This window comes from Podarcis filfolensis (genome assembly GCF_964270895.1).
Source record: "Podarcis filfolensis genome assembly, chromosome: 13".
NCBI lineage: Eukaryota > Metazoa > Chordata > Lepidosauria > Squamata > Lacertidae > Podarcis > Podarcis filfolensis.
Genome location: NC_139615.1, coordinates 32,673,250 through 32,690,581, shown reverse-complemented (window position 1 = coordinate 32,690,581; position 17,332 = coordinate 32,673,250). Strand labels below are relative to the sequence as shown.

General features: G+C 43.7%; 1 protein-coding gene across 8 annotated transcripts in view; it reads left to right on the top strand.

Annotated features, from left to right (window-relative positions):
* The window catches only part of HOXB3 (homeobox B3), a 105,115-nt gene that overhangs the window by 63,867 nt on the left and 23,916 nt on the right, over positions 1–17,332 (top strand). The window contains exon 1 of one of the 8 annotated variants that reach the window (XM_083583325.1): positions 5,545–5,853. The exons of 6 other annotated variants lie outside the window; for them this stretch is intronic. The gene's annotated coding sequence lies outside the window, so the exon portion shown is untranslated. Of the gene's footprint in view, positions 1–5,544; positions 5,854–6,220; positions 15,040–17,332 lie in introns of those variants that run through there. One more of the 8 variants, XM_083583324.1, reaches the window with a different exon arrangement.

Genomic DNA, 17,332 nt, shown 5'->3' with positions numbered 1-17,332 from the left:
GATAATGCAATGTTACATATTCCATAACTGCAGATAATACAGAGGAGGCGTGGCTACTTAATTTCTGGTTTTAAAATATTGCCTTTGGTATTCATGCGCGGGTTTTTGAAGGTTCGCCAGCAGAGGTGTGAGTGAAGAGGTTGTCTGTGCGTCCGTCCATGATCTATCCATCTGCATTTCAAGGTGGGGGGGGAAGGTTTATATTAGAAGAAATGGAGTTAAGATCTGACCCTTGGCGAGCTGCGGAGTGAGGATGGAGTTCATCCAAGGGACACGTTTTCTAAGCGATTAGCCTGGTATTGCAGCTACAGAATGACCCCTCAAAACCCCTTGACCTTTTCAAGACTGGACATTGTGCTCGGTGGCATTGCTCTCACGGAAACAGGGGCGGGCTAAAGCAAACTCCGGAGGCAAACGTGAAAACGAGGGCAACACAGAGAACCAACCAACTTCTCTCTCTCTTAGTCTATCGGTTTTCCTTTTGTGTGTGTGGGCGCCTGGCTTTTTTCTCCTCCTCCAGTCCGGTTATATTGTCGGAGGCTATGGCTTTTTGTTGTTGCTTATTCCCTAGCTTTTTTTAGGGCGCACAGTCCAGCAGGTAGTTCTCCTGCGCAATCCTCCTTTAAATGAATGGGAGATGGCCTAAATTTTGGCCGGTTTGATGGATTGGCTTTGAGGCTGCAATCCCATACACGCCTAACCTGAGAGTTGGTCCCCTTTGACTTGCTTCTGAGTGGGCATGCATAGGATTGCATTGTCACCGTGCAGTCCTCCATACTTTTGGTCTATTGGGTTTTCGTTTTAAATAGGTGCAATCCCTGTGTCGCAAAGTACAGTGGCTATTATTATTTTTGTCACAGTCTTCATCAGTGGTGGCTGTTGTGGTAGTAGGAGCCTAGCCACCTTTTTCTGCTTTTACACCTTCTTCTTCCCTGGAAGAACAATGAGCAGTATGCTGATATACGTGGTGTTCAGATTAATTTTTGGGTCGCTGGTGCCTAGATTTGCTCGGTGACTCTAGGGTGACACCCAGATTTGCTGGAAAAGGGAACCTGCATGCACACCATAGAGCTACGTTTGTGTAAAGCACAAATAATTATGCGTTTGTTAAGGGTTCTGGGAACTGCGACTTTGTGAGTGGAAAACTACAGTTCCCATGATTCTTTGGGGGAAGTCATGTGATTTAAATGTGCTTTAAATGTGTGGCATGCATGCAATGGAAAGGTGGGGTGACCAGGCCATGAATTCGACACCCCTCCTTTCATCTTGTTTCTCATCTTCACCCCCTTCCTCACATTCTTTCTACCTTTCATTCAAGGCAAGCTAATATCATAATAGCAGTTAGAAACGCTCACTGGTAGATGGGTTCAAAGGCTCTAAGAAAAAGCAAGGAGCCCTTTACAAAAGGTGTCGTTGATGGATTCCTTGATAAACAAATTTATTTATTGGGCTGGAGGAAAGCACCTTAAGGCTGTAATTCTACATGCCACTTACCTGGGAGTAAATCCCATTTAGTTCAATGTGGCTTGCTTCTGAGAAGACATGCATAAACTCGCACTGTTATTCTGTTAAAATGGCTGCCTTGACCTTCTTTTGTCTTCCTTTAGGTATTAAGCTTCTCTCTCCGCCCTCCCCTTCCCCCTGATAAATTTCAAGTCTTATAGCAAGCATTTCTTGTAATGATTTTCTAGAGATCTTAGATCACCATACACTGTGGAATATTCAGGCCCACTAGACTTCTTCAAAAGGAAAATGCAGTGTTACGATGACGTTTTCTTTACAGCAACTTGGAGAAGACCCTGACTTTACATGAAAATGAAATTTTGTGCTCAGGAGGGACTTTTCCTTCATGTTACCCTGTTGTAAATATATCAGTAGACCCATTTATACCACCCCACCTGCAGCCTTCTATAAGGTTGAGTGAGGACATGAATCGCAAAGTAGTCCAGAGTCTGAATATTTCTCCCCAAATGTGGACATTTCATCTTCATCTCCAGCTCACTTAAAACCTGAGTACTGGCATTTAGGTCTGTTTAAAGTGAAGCCAGTGGCACAAACTGGGCCTCAATCTACCCTAAGTGGTTTGTGGACCCGTCTGTCCGGGCTCACCAGAAGGAGATCTCTGTCACCCTTTGCAAAATGTTTACTTTTGGTTGTGCAGTTGGGCTGTAATTTAAATCTCAACCACCAAGGGTGCTGGTTGGTGGCTGTTGTAGCAAAATCCTACCCTAGAGGTCCCAGGTTTCCATATGCAAAACGGTATAGGTGCTAAACACTGCAATGAAGTCTCCATCCTAATAACGCAAGGCGGGCAGCTATTTCCTGAGCTTCCCATCCCAGACTAGTTATATATTTTTTTAATATATTATTTTGGTGGATGGTAAAAGGAAGAGCTATTGGTGTTGGACAACTGCATGAGGAGAGCTTAGGGGAGCAGAAGGTCTACTGTGAGATATACAAGGCATTTGTCTGTATGTACAGTATGTATGTAGGTATCTGCTTCTTTCTCATGGCTCATCTTCTTTGTACTGGCGCAACATAGATTTGTATTTAACAACAAACGCGCACAGCAGTGCACGTGTGAAAACGCCACCTGCAGTTGTGTGGTCTGAAAGCAACTGTGCCTACTGGCTATCACGTATCCTTCTTTAAAAAGAGGCCTTCCCTAGTCGAAGATAGGCTGAGATTGTGATTTATTTATTTAGTGGCGATGCCAAGGCAGTCTGCACATGCTCTGAGTCTCTCTCTCTTTCCCTCTTCTTTATTCTGCATATGATTATTTCTTCATATTATTTCCACTGTTATCAGTGCATGTACATATAAACCCTGTCTTTATCTCCTTATCTCCCTTTTCTTCTCTCCGTGTGTTCCTTTGTCTACACACAAGTTGCACGCACGCGGGCGCGCGGGCGCAAACACCCACCCACAAACCGGATCTGTGTTACAACCCTTCTTCTACCTTTCCCTTTGGAAACGTCCCTTTCAATGACAGAGAAAGAGGCGTGGATCTTAGCTGGCCAGGGGAGCGGAGTTTGGGAGCTTTCTCAGTTTGATCGGTAGCACCCTGGCAGATTTATGATCCCCAATAAAACCGGCGTGTTTAAATTCGTAAATCAATCTGCCTTTCCCACTATATAAACGTTCATTTTATCTTGAGAGAGAGAAAGAAAAACCCCGCTCGGTTTCTCGCACCTACCAGGGCGAGGAGAGGCGCTTCCTTTCCTTTGAACTATAGAAGACAGAAACATCTTTTTAAATCAAAGTTGTTCTTTTTTAACAAAAAAAAGGGGGAGGGAAGGAGGGGGAAGCAGACGGATTTTTGTTTCCTTTGCAACCCAAGGATTATAGACATGTTTTCTTTTCTGCTCACTTTTCTTCTTCTTAAGAAATATATATTTTTATAAATATCTCTTTGCCTCTCTTTTAATGTCTCCGAGAAATCCGCGAGGTTTAAAAAAAATCGAAATCTTATTCTGGCTCTCTCTCCATTTTTCGCTCCTCTGTATTTTTTTTTAATCAGTTGTTTAAGTGGGCCAAAAAAGCCCAACTTTTTAATTATTATTTAGCAAGGTCTCCTCGCGGCAGTGAACACTTGCAGTCAACCCCTCTTCTTTCCCTTGTATCGCCTCGCTGGCTTCGAACCATTTTAAGATTTCTTCCAAACCCCTTTCTTCTACGATAGCAGGCCCCACTGATGGCAGTGGGATTTCCTCCCAGTATTTAGAATGGGATGCAACTGAAAAACCAGCGGGATTTGCTGGGGAGTTATGTTAGAGCAAAACCAACGAGCCCTTTTTTGGAAGCACGTTCGAACGAAAGTCAGAATGACTTGCAATGTTCCCATCGAACAAACCCATTGATTCGCTTGGCAAAAAGGTCCCGACTGATTTATCCTGGAAGATCGCAGCATTTACTTGTAAGCAAAGGCGTTTGGGATCGAACCGCGTTTGTTTTCTGCCGTTACGCTTCCACCCCAGAATACTGCGATTACGATTTGGGGTGGGAAACATTAGCCGTGCTGAGAATTCTGCATTTTTGGATTTGATTATTATTTTTTCACACACACACAATACACCTGGCTTCTTTTTTCTCTTTTTTAAAAAAATAAAAGCTTTGCATCCGTATCACCGGTTTCATTGCAGTTAACGCTACATGTGTTACTAGGGTCTGAACAAACCTACCCACCACAATCCTTTTGTTCTACAAACCCCACGGTCAGAAAGACCTGGAATTACATGTTGTCGATCTCTCATTTATTCCTATCTAAAATGTTTTGCTCCTGCGCATAATTGATGTGAGGTTTATACTTGTCGAAAGCGTTCAGAATAGGAAAGAGATCCCAGTTGTCGAAGTGCCATCAATATGTGCATCTCTCGCTCTCTCCCTTTCTCTGAGAGAAAGGCAAGCTTTCAGCTCCTAGCCCTGCCCGACCACCTCCATCCATCCCACCACTGCCATTGTTTGATTTGATGTTACCGTCTGTTTAAGACGCTGCCTCACAGGCCCTTATCAGTTCTATTGTTTAGTGGAGGGATGCCGAAGTTTTTTTATTACCTGAAAAAGTAAGTGCGCGCGAGCACTCTTTTCTGCAAATGCACACACCTTTTACTTCCCACTTCTACATGTTAAAAAAATAAAATGATGGTTTGGATACGTTTGCACAGCCAAAAGCGCGTGCTAGTATGCTTTGCTTTCTTATTGTCTGGTGCAAGTCAGAGCTTTCCTTACCCAGCGTCTTCAGATTAAAGGAGGCTCTATAGCTCTTCGCTTCCATCACCAACACCAACATCCCGGCAGCTCATCTTAAACTCTAAATCTCTCTCACAGCTTCTATTACAATGATTCTTATCGTTGTGGTGGTGGTCCTCGGGCCCTTTGCACTAAACAGAGCCAATAACCCCCAAGCTACTGAGCATGTTTACTATAGTCCCATATATGTATAAAGAAAGGCGGAGGAAGAGAATTTAATAGACTGAAAAGGCTAAGGAGATGGGATGGGTGGGCCAGAAGAACGGGGGTGGGGGTGGGGTGGGAAATGAACAAGGAAGCCAGGAAGGATCCACCTGGATACCCAATATTTTACAGAATGACTGTAATCTCTCTAAATAATCTGAATGGAAGAAAGTTGCCCACTCCGATATAATATCTGTACATGCATCGCTCCTACTGCTTAAACATATGGATATATATATTTGTTTGTAACACGTGGTTTCATAATGTTATGCTCCGCACACACATTTAAGTGTGTTTGTGTGTGTATATACTGAATATGTACACATGCATGCACAAGACTGAGTGTGTGTAAAACATGAGAGCTTGTGCGATGCGACATATGTGCTCTGTGTGTGTGTGTGTGTGTACGGTATATATATATATATATATATATATATATATATATATATATATGAGCACACACGGTCCTGATGTTCCAGCGGAAGGTCACAACGGCCCTCATTGTGCATAGGAAACAGAGAGAAAGAGAAAGATAACCCCCTACCCCACGCTCCCCAAGTCACGTGATTCATTAAATAATTAATGCAGAGGTTGCAGAATAGATATGTATTCGTCAGGAAAATCGCAGACATGGTCTCCTTGTGTCTGACGTGAAATTCAACTGTCCTTAAAAAAAAAAGTGCTCTCTCTCTCTCATGCACAGACACACATACACATACACACACACTCTCTCTCATAAGCCTATGGGGGGGGAGAGAGAAAGAGGGGAAGAGAGTGTGTGTGCAAGAGTATCTGAGAGAGAGAGAGAGAGAGAGAGAGAGAGAGAGAGACTGAGTGAGAGAGGGCTGCAATAAAACATTTCTCAGGAAGCAAGAAACCACGCCGAGGGCTGGACTTATTGTAAGTAGCGGGAGATCCCGTCTTGCCTCCCAGTCTGTATGTCCATGTAAATTTATTGTTTGTTATTAATGTTATTGTCGTAAAATGTGACAAATAGCCATCTTCATTTTCTCCCATTTCTCTTCACCCCGTGGTGGTGTGTATATTTATACCCATCCAGGCATTCCATATATATATATATATATATATATATATTCACACACACACACACTTTTCTCTTTTTCTCTCCTCAAACCGTTTCTCTCTCTCTCTCTCTCTCTCCTTCTCTTTCTCCCCCCCCCCCTTGATTTATTACAATAAACATGTCAGCCCCAGCAGCAGCAACAGACCTTCTCCCATTGTATGTGTGTGCGTCTTTGGGAGAGAGAGTTGTGTTGTTTATGGCACCGTCCGAGATAAATCATTTCTCAAACGAAAATGATGTGTGATCTTTCAGAACTCTCTCTCTCTCTCTCTCTCTCTCTCTCTCTCTCTCTCCCTCTCTCCCTCTCTCCCTAGAGTTGATTATTTCAGACGATTTACTGTAATTGATCAAAACCTAATGTGAAAACTGTATAGCTGGGGGTCTTAAATTAAAGCATCTGTGATTACCAATTAAGGAGAGATTTGTATAAATTTTGAGCAATCCTGGAACCAGAAAAACGTCAGAGTCGCGGCTAGCAGGTTTTTTGTTTTTGTTTTTTGAGACCGGGAGATTCTCTTCCAGAACCTTAAAAAGCAAAACAAAACAAAAAAAACCAAGCAGCAGTAGGAAATATGGAGAGTTCTTGTATAGGTGACTGGCTCGTGAGGTGTTTGTTCCAGAATGAGGGGCACAATCCACCGGGATATTTTCTTGCCCGTGCTCTTCCGCAGCTCCCCTTAACGGAGCACACGACGGAGAACTTCCCTGTGGATATTGCCTAAAGCCATATTTCACGTGTGGGAAATCCAGGCGATAGGCGTATTGTGTTGTTCATGTTGATTAAAAATAAACGAATGAATAAAGTAGTCACCTCTTCAGCGAAGGACATTGGAAGACAGACTGAGATGTTAATTTTGCCTGTGTCTGAAGTGTACCAAGAAACGCACTCAGTTGAGACGATTGATTCGAGTTGAGTGAAAGGAGCTCTCTGTGTGTTTTGTTTTGTTTAAGTTTCTCATTTGAGGCTACAGTAGAACAATAGGCGTCACTTCTCAAACCTGTGGTAGATACCCAATGATGACAGAACAATAGGACACCCAGCAGGAACTCTGGTTTGGGGGGCCTCCCCTCTACCCCCACCGCAAGTCTATTTATGTACTTATCTGAAACAGGAATGCTATTATTATTTAAGGATTTTCGCTTGCTTTTGAATTTTGTTTCGCTTTCTTGGAGCGTTGGAGATGGGTGATACTGTGGATTCCATAATAAGGACAGGTTTCCCATCATAAAGCGGGCTTTATGGGTAGCAGAGGCACTTTATAAACTGGCTTAGTAGGAAAGTAGAAGATGGCTGGCTGGCTGAGTAGACAGACAGATTTCCTGGGGGGAACGCTTGGTAATTTTGTATATCAAACGGCATTTCATTGAAGTTGCCAAGGTCTTATTTAGCATGTAAGCAAAGTCAATGGCAGTGATAACTCTAAAGTCCGCTGCAATGTACTTCTTTTCGTCCTGATTCTTTTGTGCTACACTTAACCTATTGAGGTTTGTGTGTGTTATTTTGTGCTTGGAGGCAATGTGACACTCGGTTGTAAGAGGCGGGGTGGAGGGAGGTGGGGGCGCAGAGCCGCAGGTCCTCAAGAAATTTCAGGGGCTGCAAAATTCGCCACTAGTGGATGGTGCAGCTCTTGAAATAACCGGTCGTAGTAGTCTTTGGCAGCTGGTTGAGGAAGGGAAGGCGCTGGAGGTTAAAGATGCGGTGTAAGGCAAGGAGAGCTTCGGGGCGAAGGGCGCCAAGGGTTGCCCTGTGTGAAATACAAAAGGTCTCAGAAGTTGGGGGCAGGAAGGTCCAGCTCATGCTAGGAATCGGCAGTCCCCCAGTCCTAGCTGGATCGAGAAAGTGAGGCGCTTCAAAGAGCTGGAAGGTGAAAGTCAGGCTGGGCGATTCCTCAGTTAGAAACAATAGCACAACTTGCAATAGGCAGGGAGCGCACAGAGCTGACAGGCAAGTCCAAGGGAAGATGGAAACCTCTCAGGATACTTAGCTGAAGAAGACCCGCTGTCTCCTTTGCTAACCAGCGGAGTTTCTAACGCCGCCCCGAGTGCTGCTATTTTACCCTGTCTGCTAGTGTAAACCTTTATGTAGTGCAATTAGACCAACATGGTGATTTTCATTAAATATGAATGGCGACAAGGAGGGGGCTTCGAAGAGCCCAGGGGAAAAGCCAAGAGTCCCTTCCTTCCTTCCTTTTTCTTTCTTTCTTTCTTTCTTTCTTTCTTTCTTTCTTTCTTTCCTTCCTTCCTTCCTTCCTTCCTTGAGATTTTAATCAAGAGACACTTCCCTTTCCTTTGCATATATGGGTTTGGATGGATGGTTTTCATCCATCCAAACTCATATAGAAGGAAAGATGGAAAGATGGAAGGATGGAAGGATGGGTGGAAGGAAAAAAGGAAGGAAGGAAACTAGAAAGATTTAGGGGGGGAGTGAGTTGGGGAGGGATACACGAAGGAGAAAAGAAAGGGGGGAATATATCCTAGTTGTTTTTAGAAAATCACATAATACTGTACCCTAAACATATGGACGTGGCATTATTAATACCCTCTCCCCTGTTAAATCATCCTGGCCCAGATTCCATCGTGATACGGGTTCTGCAGGGGGGAACCCCCAGCGTCCAAGCCCTCCTCTCCTCTTTGCTTCTGAAAGGGGCTCTTGAATGTTGGTGGGTGTGATTAGAGAGGTGGGATGGGGAAGCAATGTGCGGGAAACAGGATCGCTCCCATCCTCTCACCCTTTCTGGACACAAACTTCCCAAGTCCTTGCGGGGGGGAACTCTGGGTCCGGACCTCGCAGGAACATAAATGGTGGTGGTGTCAAAAAGGCTTCCGCACCCCAGGGAAATAGGAATGATTTCAGCAGTAGGGTACCCCTAAGCACATAGAGTTATATGCAACTAAGTTCTACTGAGAGCAGACCTATTGAAATCAGCAGATCGACGCTGGCTGCTAATTGCAGTGGCTCTACTCTGAATAGGATGAACACTGAATACAACTCTTTGGCTTTGTAAGGAATGCCTTCTAAATTTCGGTGGACTTTACTTTCAAATGAAGAGGGTCCCGATCCACTGAAGGAGTCCTATGGGGGCTCTGGCGTAGCTCTTGTTTGTTTCAATGGGGTTGGAGAGCTTCTCGTTGGACTGTGCCAACTAGAAACTCGATACAGCTGTGTTTGTCATAAGTGAATGTGCGAGAGGTGCTGAAAACGTCCAGCGCCTGACACAATGTGAGATAATATAAGGACGACGACAGCAGTCGCAGCAACACTACTAGTCGCGGTCTGGACATTCCTTTTACCTTTCTATTCTTTCGTTGTGATTCTTCAAACCAGTCGTATACTTCTTTCTCTATCCTTCTCCCTCTCTATTCCTTTCCTTCTTACCATTGTATCGTTTCCTTCCGATGCTCCCCTACACATCGACCTTACACTCTCTCCGTTGCTTCGCTTCCTCAAAGAAGACCACATCAGTTTCCCCCTAGCCTAGATCTTTGTATTTGCTGAAGACCCAGCTTCATTAAATCATAACACATTTCCCCATTTGTGTTCATTATCGGTCTATTCATCGATCGAGGTAATATAATAACTTTGCTGCCGGAGTACTTTTCTACAAGCTGTATCAGAATGTGCAAAAAAAATCGTTGCACTTTTCGTTTTGTGTTCTGTGCATATTTCTTTATTAACACGGTTGATCTCCAATATCTCAGAAGATTAGCAATATTGCTGCGGATGATAAACGTAGGAATGAGATAAATAATATTTCAGACCCTCTCTAATATATTGATTATTCCTCCCACACACTTCGAAATTGCTTCTGCTACTTAGCTGCAAGTTTCTTTTCCTGTCATCGTCACGTCAGAATTCAAATCTATTCACAAAACGGGAGTTTCCTTTCTTATATTTCCCCTCACAAGTGCTTTATCCACAGAGAAAACTGTGGCGGTGAAATCCAGCGTGAAGCTCAGCGAGCACCATTAAAACGAATGGAGACCTCTTGAATGGGTCTTGAGTCCACTGGAGAACTTCCTTCTTGATCAACCAAGTGAATAGTCCTAATAGAGGGAAAATCTTTTGTTTTTTGAATAGAAAAAGTATAGTTTGCTTTATATGATTTCTGGCTCCACATCGCCTTTAAATTCCAGTTGGACCCATGAAGGCGAACTCACTCTTGGATTTTGCCAATCCACAACTCAGCTTCCTAAATTCTATATCTGTTTTATCTGGAAACAGTTCTCATTGGTACCGATTACATTTTTGTGCAGTAACCGTACTTGGGATCTCAGCCTTATGAGCAGTTCCCACCATTTTTAAAATCAGCTGATGAATGAGCCTTCATTTTCTTTATATTCTGCATGTATCTCTTTTCCTAAGCTCAAAGTAAGTTGCAGCAACATTCCTTCCCTCCCACAATCTTCCAAACCATGGAACAACACTACGGATATATATTATAAATGAAACAACAACAGTCAATTGAAATCGAAATATCAACTAACCAACCCCCCCCCCCGCCAGTACCAGTTTTCACCCTAACAGCTGGTGTGGTGTAGTGGTTAGAGTAGCGGAATGAGAAAAGCGCAGATCCAGGTTCAAATCTCCACTTAAGCCTGCTGAGCGGTCTCCCTCTCAGCTTCCCTACCTCATAGGGTTGTTGTGTGGATGGGAGAACCTTGGAGGCCACAGGGAGGAGCTCTCAGGAAGAGCGAGACAGACAGACAGACAGACAGATATTCGCTAGTTAGGGCTACTCCACTTCCGCTTTATTTTTTAAGCCATTGACTTCTGTGGGTAACTTCACCCTGGTTTAGTGAATTCTAGAAGAATCGGGTTGCTATCAGTAATCCGATGACACCTAGTCTAACTGGCAGACAACCTGGGGGGAACAATGAGAGAAATTCCAGCATTCACTGCCTAAGGGGGAAAACAACATTTAAAAAAATCCTGTGACACCTTAAAGGCTAAACAGAGAGCTGGGGAACCCGTGGCCCTCCAGATGTTGTTGGGACTACAACTCCCATCAGCCCCAGACAGCGTGGCCAATAGTCAGAGATGATGGGAGCTGTAGTCCAGCAACATCTGGACGTTCCCTACTCCTGAGCTAGCACATTGGTTATATCAAAAGTTTCCGTGGAGTACAGTCCACGAAAATGCTGTGGTACATATGCTAACTTAGAATAACTATGGTGCTCTTTGTTCCAATTAACGTGTCTGCCCCTCTGGAATAGCATAAGGCTTCAACCCTGTAGACACTTACCTGGGAATAAGTCCCACTGGACTTACTCCTGAGTAGACATGCCTAGGATTATACTGCTAGTGGAGGGAATGTTGTATTACCGATACATTGCCAATGCAATGTGCACTCCAATAAACTGTACGCAAAAGGTTCCTTTGCTGTGAACTGCCAAAGATTCTGTCTCCGTGCACCACTAATCGGTTTATCCCGAGTGATCATTTTTACAAAGGGTTATAAAATTTTAAGGCGAAAGGCTCTGTTCTCGTAAATTTAATTCTTGGAGGTTTTAATCAAGTCAAGTCAAACGGATATTGGAACGGTGGGTCCCTTAAGGCCATATTTGCCAACCCTGAGGCTCATTGTGTAACAACCCCATTCTTACCTCCCTAGCAAACCGACGCACACATAACAGAACGAGGAAGCCCTACAGCATAGATAGCGGAGAGACCAGGTTCTCCAATGCCAAAGGCGCGAGCGGGAACAAAGAGAGGAGGGTGGAGTTCACGCATGACGCTGAAAGCTCCCCGGAAACTCTCACGCTATTTGTATCCACGAGGGGATGTTGCTAACGCGAGCTAGAAAAGGGAAGAGTCACGCTAGCTCGCGAAAGCATACCGATAAAGTTCCCGTTCTGCAAATCAGTATCCCTGACGACTAAGCAAGCAAATCCAAACTCAATGAAACAACCCGGGCAGCCCGAGTTTAAATGCATTTATACCCCGCTAGTTAACTATATGGGTATATTCTGGATGTAACACTTCTAAGTAAATTTACTTCTAAGTAAATCTGTTTAGGATTGGGCCACTAGATTGATTAACTTTGGAGCGCAGTGGCTACTTTATTTTCAGCGCAATGGAGTCGAGTGTGTGTTGATTTACTATCCATAAAGGACCTTACATCCAAGTAGGGCTACATAAATTTCATGACTAAAGTTAGGCCAACTAGTAGATCTGACATCTGGAATATACACAGCCCTCTATGTAAGCGAACCCCATTCATTTAAGTGGAGCAGACTGCCGCGCAATGAATATAATAACATCGGTGTAAGGCAGAATATAACAGTATACAGCTATGTACCATTCATAAATTCATTGGGCGTGAGCCAACAAGAAGTTCTCCTGCGCAAATTCCACTGAAATGAAAATAAATGAATTCTAATCGTTTCAGTGAGACATTTTCAAGTAACGTCAGATTCAGGTACTGGAGGGGAGGGCAGATTACTTTGCCTCATATAATGCTCTCGTGATAAATATAAATATAATTGAGTCATTACATTTATCATGTTATAAGCAGAACAGATTTTGTGTACTTTGGATTACATTATGCATTTAGGGGTGCTGTGGTGTTAGAAAACAGTGAATGGGGTGGCAAGTTCGAGCAGTGGCTGCAACGCTAAAATATGCTGTGTAGAATCCACTGGGAAGGTCTCCTGAGCACCTCTCCTTGAGATGAAGATTCCCATTCATTTCAATGAGATTTGGCAAGAGAACTTCCCCTGTATTTCCCTCCACTAGACATTAGAATTGGGGTGCACACTGAAATCATTTGGGGAATGGATTGCTGGAAATTGAGATCAATGGAATTTACTTTCGGGTAATGTTATGTGGGTCTCCTCGACGAATTTGCTATTTAAAAGAAAAAAGGACAGTTGGTTAAAATAATGCAGGCGTTTATCTTATTTTCGAGAACTCTGGAGATAAAAATGTCACAGACGTTAAAAAAAATGCAGTTTCTGCAACGTGTCCACTTTCAGCAGGGATTACTGAAAACAAAACGAGGCGGGGTGAAGGGAAGAGAGGAAATACGTCCACTGCTAGACTTTTTCAGAGGGACCACAAGCGCTTGGAATCAGGGTTTCGTTCACCTCCCTCTGCTTCCTTGTTGAAGAAAGGCAAATAGTAAGAAAATGTTGGTGTCTGGCTGGGAATTATCAAATTTAAACGCTTGCTAAAACGCTGCAATACTAACCCATGCCGTAGGACGAAGCCAATCCATTGAACAACATGGGACTCCCTTCCGAATAAGCATTTCCAAGACCATAAACTGGATAGACATGTGCGCGCACAACCCCAGCGCGTACCCGCGCAGGCGTTCTGAAGCGTAAAACTGGCCCTTTATAAAAGGAGAGTGTTATTTCATGTCATATTGTGGGGATGCATTTCTTTTTAAATAAATAAATAAATAAATAAAAACTTCGGCTATTAGCTATTCCCAGGGGGTCAGAAAACTCCGGGAGACATGTTGAAAGGGCAGATCAGCCAGGCATGAATGAAAAAGGGACCATGTTCACACCGGATGGGTTCCAAAAATGGACGCGATGTGGGAATCCCTAGCACAGGAAAAACCGAAGGCTAAAGCGACCTAGCTTTACCAAAAAGGGCTCGTTCTTTGTTAAAAGGCCAGTGTCCCTGAGCGCTTGGTTTCCAGACAGGACCCAGCGCCAGCTGCAGGCAACTGTAGATAGCGTGGGATGAGGAGGGGGAGGCCGCCTCCAGATTCCACGTGAATTTATTCCTTTGTTCCTGGCTCTGCTACCACCCAAAGGCTACCGATCTCAAACGACTTTCAGCGCAAAAGCCAGCAATTCCAGGCCAATCATTGCCAGATCGTGGTGCCAGGTAGAAAGGGAGGGAGATTCACACATAATAGCGGGACAGGAAGACATCTAGGATATAGACGATAAAACAAGGGATGATGGAAAGGGTGAAAAGTGAAGACACCAGCAAGGGTTGAGTTGGGTTACTTGTAGAAAAGGAACGGGGGGGGGGGATACGAAAAATATAATAGATTAATGGATTAATGGATGGGATTAAAGCTGGAGGAAGGCACGCCACGTTTGGCAAAGATCTAAGAACAGGGGGAAAGATGCATGGGTGGATAGACGGAGATTTTGCTAAAGACCACGTTAAAATGTCATGCAAGGCCGTTTCCATTCGCAATGACCTTTTCTCAGCTCCTTACCTTTCCGTGTTTAAGCATAAAACCCGGAGCGATTTGCTATTTAAAACAGCCAACAGTAACAACATTTTATTTGAACCCTCTTGGTTTTTATTTTATTTTTATTTTATTTTAACAAAGAGAGAGATCTCAGTTAGCCTTTGCTCTTTTTCGATCCTTTTTTATTCCCCGCGTGAGAGACTGCTGAGGAAGAGAAGGGGGGGGGGGAGGACATATGGAATCAATTTCGTATCCTGACGTTGAGAACCAGCCAATTCCTGTTGGTCTTTTAAAACCAGAATCCATTTGGTCCCTCTCTATCTGGCACCTCTTGTCAGTCAGTAGGATCCCCCCTCTTGCAACATTTTAAAGTCTTTATAAAGAGAAACAGCCTCGCTTAGAAACGAGAGAGGCTTTCCTCCTCCTTTTTGGAGGTGGAGGGGGGTGGCAGAGGGAGAGAGCATTGTTGTCCCGTGAAAAAGTATTCCGTGTCTTCGTCTTGCTGCAGAATATCTTTATTTCATTATTATTTTTGCTCTCCCTCCGTGTCTCGGAAACCATTGTATTTTTCCTTCCGCCAAGTTGGAATCCAAGAGAGGCCCCCCGCCCCCGTTCCTCAAAAAAATAATCAAAAAAATCAAAGCTTCCTTGCGGTGGAAAAACCGACCCCCCAAAAAAGCCTCAAGACAAACCTTAGCAGCAAAATCTACAGAGCTACAGTCAAGTAGTTCTTCTCTGTCTCTCTGTCTCCTTCTCCCAAACTGGCTTCCTTCGAGTTCCTCTGAACCTCGTGAGCCGCCTTCGATCTTCCTGCTGAAGTCGTTTGGTTGAGAATCGCTGCAGGTAAGAGGGATTCATAAAAATAATGATAATAATAATAATAAAAGAAATTACAAGACAGATCAAAACAAATCCCAAACCACTATACAACGTCGTCTGATCCTAGCATAGGAAATTCCGGGGGCCGTTGAGATTTAATTAATAGCTCTGACAAAGCTTGGGAAGGCGTCCATTGGTCCGCTGGAGTTCTAGCTTGAAGCACAGCCCCCCCCCCTCCCCAAAACATCACCGCCACTCTCAGAAAGTAGTCCTGTAGCTTGACCAGAAAAGGCTGGGATATAGTAAACAAATAATATTAATGATCTCCTGATAATGGTTGGATACTGGGAGTCCAATGCAAATAAAATAAAGGGGAGGCAGGTTGCTTCTTCCAAACCTGATGTTTGGACCAAATAGGTCCCCCCTCCGCGCTTGCCGCCCCTCCCAGGCCACATTTGTTAAAGGTTTAACGCCTCTGGGTTGTTTGAAAGGGAAAACTACAAACGCTTCTTTAAGGGAGGGGAAGCCTGGTGTTAAACAGAGAGATGTGATTTATGGTGTTGAGAAAGTTGTGTTTATTTGAGGTGGCTCCTGTCACGACCAGCCTTTTCCTAGAAGACCAAATCTGTATCCCTTCCCTTTTCTCCCTCTCTCCTCCCCCCCCCCGTTTCTTTTATGTTTGTGAGTTGTAGTTAACAAATATCTTACCGGAGTGTGAAGCAAGCAGTGTTAAGTCTCCACAGAACCAGCAATGTAAAACAAAGCTTGCGGTTTTACCTTGTAGGGGACCGCCTTAGTCTTTCAGAGACATCTTACCAGCTTGTTTGTCCTCGCCGTCATATTTAGCAATGCACACATTGTTTGGCCTTTGCAAAATCTGGGGGTGCACCCTTAACCTGGACTCAAACCCCACCGAACACAATGAGGCTGCAGTCCTATACTCACTAAAGAGGAGTAACCTCCATTGAACTCAGTGGGACTTGCTTCTGAGTAGACATGTATAAGATTGCACTATGGGGTTTATCTCAGAGAAACAATGCATAGAATCGGGCTACCTGATTGCAACCCTATAGCACAGAGGAGTGAGTCCAACCGAACTCAAGGCAGTTTCTTCCAGGTAAACATGGACTGTTTGGACTATTTTATTCCTTCCAGAGTTTCATAGTAAAGAATACAGTCCACATTCTATAGAAATAAAGGGCAAATTTCTCTTACACTTGAATGGCTGTACTTCTTTTTGTTTTTTAAAAAATGTTTTTAATGCTCTTAGACCAAAGGAGGGAAGGGACTCTTCCATCAAACCGGTCCTTCCTTTCTTCTTTCCTTGTTCCTTACAATTACATCTGACATAAGAATTCTTCTTATGTTAGGAAGCCAGGGCTTTTTCATTCTGCTGAGTCTTCGGGAAGCAGAGGTTACAGTCAAACTTACACACCAAAAAATAAAAAATAAAAGGGGGGAGGGTGAAATAGATAAAGCCACTATTGCTGACAGTACAAATATGTTCTGAGTTCAGGATGGCGATGTTAATAACTCAGTTCCTGGGACCATACCCCAGCTATAAACGCACACTATTTTTTATTAAAAACAAACAAAACACCACCCCAATGTCTAATATTTCCTCCGGCAAAGTAATGCCATATTGGAAGAGAGCAAGAACTCTGCTCTCTGAGCGCCTCCCTTCCCTGAAAATTGCTTTGCATTAAATTTCCTCAGCTCCAGAATCATCTTCCTTACTAGCCTCCAGCTAAACTTGATTAAAAAAAAGCTGCTTGATGCGTTGACAGATGAAATCCAAGAGGAAACCACAAGGCCCTTAAGTGACCCTAATTTAATCGATTTTATCATAAATCATCAACTTGATGAAGAACCAAAGTTTTCATTGAAGGAAATTGATATTAATGGAGTGGCTGCTTCTTTAATTCAGATGTTGTTTTCCACCAGTTCGAAAACAAACTCAGTTGGCATTCTCTGGGCAACTTCTATGGGAATCATGTTGGGTTGCTGTTGTTATTTTAATTATCTTAATTAGGACAGTTTAGGTAGCGACGTGCCAAAGAACCACAAGGAGCCTCTTGGACTTCAGCAAGGTTCCATTACAGCATTGAGGATCTATCTAGACTGTGGTCAGATTTTAATGAATGCAGCACCAAATACCAAACCACTTGCCTCCGATAACCCACCAGATCGGAAACGTCTGTCTTCAGAAAGAGCAAGGATGCTGGTTCCCTATCAGCTATTCATCATGCTACCTACCTCTTTGGGAATTGGAGAGCGAACCAGAGAGAGAAGGCTATTTGGCCCATGGTTTATAATA